The sequence below is a fragment of the Hipposideros armiger genome, unplaced genomic scaffold (assembly GCF_001890085.2).
Source record: "Hipposideros armiger isolate ML-2016 unplaced genomic scaffold, ASM189008v1 scaffold_120, whole genome shotgun sequence".
Lineage (NCBI taxonomy): Eukaryota > Metazoa > Chordata > Mammalia > Chiroptera > Hipposideridae > Hipposideros > Hipposideros armiger.
The window spans coordinates 2,876,806-2,881,041 of NW_017731470.1; positions in this window are offsets into that span (position 1 = coordinate 2,876,806).

Consider the following 4,236-nt stretch of genomic DNA (forward strand, 5'->3'; position numbering starts at 1 on the left):
TATAAACGTTCTTTTCTAGAATTTTATATAAATGGAATAACAAAATGTTTACTCTTTTTTTGCCTCCCTTTCCACCCCCCATACAACATAATTATTTTCAGACTCTAACATGTTGCACGTATGAGTACTTTATTTTCGTTACAGGGTAGTACTCGTATGGATATGCTGCAATTTGTTTTCCTATTCATTTTTTTTTTCAGCTGAGCCATCCTGCCACCTGTTGGCAGCTCAGCGGCTGCTCAGCTCGGGCTGGACTCGAACCGCTGTTGCTCAGAGCTGAGCTGTTGAGTGAGCTCTTAACCAACTGAGCCACTCGGCCGGCCCCTCTATTCATTTTTTAATGGACATTTGGATTGATTCTGGTTTGGAGCTGTTACAAATAAAGTTTTTATGGACATTCAGAAAAAAAATTTTTTTTTTCCCTCAAAATAGTGCTTGAAAAGCAGGTATGGCTGAAACTACCTACGCTTTGGGCCGTCCTCCCTCTTTCTGCTGACAGAACTCAGCATGTTTACCAGCATGTCCAGCCCCTTGAGATCCATCTCACTCGGTATTCCACCGTTTTTTGGGGGGTTGTTTTTTTTTTGTTGTTTTTTTTAAGCTGAGCCACTTGTTGGCAGCTCAACTAGGGCCGGGCATCGAACCGCTGTTGCTCAGAGCTCTAACTCTTGAGCAAGCGCTTAACCAACTGAGCCACTCGGCCGGCCCTCTTCCACCCTGTTTTGACAGTAATGGGTCAAGTGTAACCCAGGTCTAAGTCAATGAAATTATAAGGGGAAGCGGGAGGCTCCTGAGAAATGTTCACCTCCCTGAAGAGGAAAGGAAGGAGGAGAAAGGCGCTCTCATTCTCATCTCTCTGCTCAGACTCCTGCCTCCTGCCTTTGGATGTGTCAGGTGAGGATGGGATGTCTGGAGCTGCACCAGTATCTTGAGACCAAGAGGAGCGGACCAGGAGAATCCAGCACAATGCGAATGCTGAACTTACTTACCGGTTTAAGGATGACTGCAAATGTTCTCAAGGTGTAAATGCTGCAGTCTGGGAACCAGGAACAATAGCATCACCTGAGAGCTTGTTGGAAATGCAGAATTTCAGCAGCACCACCCCCCAACACACACCTATTGAAAGAGGATCTGTTTTCTAAAAAGCTCCCCAGCTGATTCATATGTATTTTACAGTTTGAGAAGAAGCACTAGTTTAAATTCATATTGGTTGGGCTTTTCTGTTACCTGTAGTTAAATACATAGGAATTTATGAGGATAACTAGTAGTAGGTGATGAAGGGACTGAAGATTCTGGAATTAAATGAATATGGAAGGATAAGACCAAGAACACAAGTGAAGTTGCCAGGTGGCCTAGGACTGAGAAAGGAGATCAAAAATCATCTATTTGGAGTGGATACAAGAAAGAGAAAATGGTGGCAAGTTTCTTAGCTATTCAACAAGTGGTGCATAAAAGNCCACTCGGCCGGCCCTCTAAGAGCTTTTTTTAAATCCCTAATCATAAGAATCAGAGAAGGATTACTGATCAAAGTCATATTTACAAGGTCATCTAAGCTACTGCTATTATCAAATAGTAACCCCTCATTAGAATTAAAAATGCCCAAATTGGGAAGACCAAGATAGTTTAATTTAGTCCAAGTCTCTATTTTACAGCTAAGAAAACCAAGGCCTGAAGGTGTTGACTAAACTACTCAAAATCTGCGTCAGAAAATGACAGGCGGTGGAACCAGACTCAAGTGAGCTCCCAAGTCCCAACCCAGTGAGCTTTCCCGTCTATTTCAATGAAGTGCTGGAAGAACAGACCGGAGACTCTGGCTCAACAGGGCTTTGGAAGGGTCTGGGAATCCATAACTTTAACACGAGTTCCAGGTGAGTCTTAAGGTCAACCAAGTGTACGAAATGCTGCTTCACCTCACATGGCCTCCTCAAGCGGAGGTGCATCTGGCCACTCAGCTGTCAGCTTCTGTTACTACATTTAGGGACCTTTCAGGGATGAGAGATGGGTGGAGACCATATTCCCACACCAACATCCTCCCTAGTATGTGGTATGTTTCAATGAAAGCAAGTCTTACTGCCAACTCCACTAGAAATACAAACATTTATCAGCGGGCAGACAGGCACTAAAAACAAACATAACCTGCTCTTAAAAGTACAGTGAAGCCTCTACTCTTTATCTTTAGCAATCTGACAAGCACCTTGCATAAAGCACCTTCATTCTAAGGAATAAGCAAAGGTCTTCTGACATCAAGACCAGCCAACCCTACGGATGGGTCAAGGGACAGTCCTTTGTGAGGTAAAACAATGCAGCTTGAGCACTACCCAGAAAGTGTCAGGCGACAGTGTCTGCAAACTCATACCTTGTTTATACAAAGATAGTGCCCATGCAATCTTTCTGCCAACCAGCTCTCTTCAACACCATTCATCTCACCCACAGAAATTGTTCACAGTCCGTCAGGTGCAGGTGCACAGGCTGAAAACCACATCAACTCTATGGGAGCACCATTAACACACACTAAGGTGGGAATGGTGCCCCCTAGAGCTGTGCAACCCAACAAACCTTCCTAAACTTGGAACACCTCTAGAACCTTGGTGGGGGGGGCGGGGACGGGAATCTTCTGCTTTTCTGGAACTCTAAGGGAAAAAGCCAGCAAGTCATCTTTTCTTCTGTTTCAATAATGAATTACATTTCACATTCACCCAAGAAGTAATTTTAAGGTGAAGTGGAAAGAATCTGGGCCTAGACATAGGAAGACTCAACGTCTGTCTTATGTGTGCCTCTTACTAGTTACTAGAACTTCCATTTCTTTGTACGTAAAATGGATAGAATACAATCTGGCCTTACTACCTCACAAAGTTTTTGTGTCAAATAATGAATATGAGAAATATTTTTTCAATCATAAAAGCACTACATAAGTGTAGTGTTATTAATTACCAAAAGAAATCACACGGAGATTAAAAAATAAAACAGGGCTATTAGGTTGGGTGTCTATTGCCGTCTGTATAGCAAAGCCTGTTTTGATTGTTTACAGACAGAGATGTAACTATCCACATTTCTGGCTGTCAGTATTTTCAATGAGAACTTATTGCATCAACAAATAGATGAAGTTTGACATTTATGGAAAGGTAGTTAAGCACAAAACCTCAGAAAGGTAGAAAGTTTATTTTTCATGTGTTTTTAAAGTCATTGTCTTGTCCACTTAGATTTGCAGCTGTCAGTATAGTTAGTGGTCCCTCTTGAAATTTTTTGTAGTTATTCTTCCTGACACGGAGAAATAAGAAACTAAATATTCGTTCAGCTCAAATACCTATTGAGCTATCACATTCCAGGCACTGTCCTGAGCTTTGAAAAACAAAGACACAGCCATCTTTGATCTCAGGGAGCTTCCTATCTAGCAGAGGGGAGCAGAACTGAATACATAGTTTCAGTCCACACTGGTAAATGCAGTGATGGAGGTACATATCTGACGTCCATCCTGGATACCATAGGAGCACTCGCTCCAACTTTGGGGTGTCAGGGAAAGCATCAACGGAAGCTTTAAGGATGTGTAGGAGAAAAAGAGTAATGTGCATTTTTCCCAGCTTGTGACAAAAATTTATTCTGACTTTCTACCTGTAAGGTTTTGAAGAATCACAAACTTGATGAAATACATCGTAGAATCATTGAGACCAGCGGGGCTGGCCCACAGGACTAAAATGCTGTTTATGTGTTGCAAAGATAAAGTCTATAGGTTTTTGAAATAGCTCCACTCACATCCTTTATTATTGGTAGAGACTCAACAAACAATGAAATACGCACAGTCTCCCACTGCACTCCAGCTTCTGTAAGCTGCTCAGCTTTATTACTTGCTGCTTTGGATGCTCATTAAAAGTTTGTGCCAAGAAGGATGTAAAGAGTCATAGCTATCCTTGGAACTGTTTATGGCAAGTATTTGAACTTTGTTTCCCATTTCCATGACATCCTAAAGGAAGGGACAAATGTAGTGGGACAGCAGGTGAGCCGATCAGAAATCTGGTCTCCAGGCCCAGCTGTGACATTACCTCACTACACAACCTGGGGTGGAGTACTTCTATTCTCCCAGGCTCAATGTTCTCTTTTGTTAAGTGGTAATGAAATAGATGGCCTTTACAGTCAACTCCACGTCTAAAATTCTACGTCCATTCTATTGGAATGTTTTTCTGAAGGCCTGTCTAAAATGGTACCAAAATGGGGGCCGGCAGAGTGGCACGGTGGTTAAGA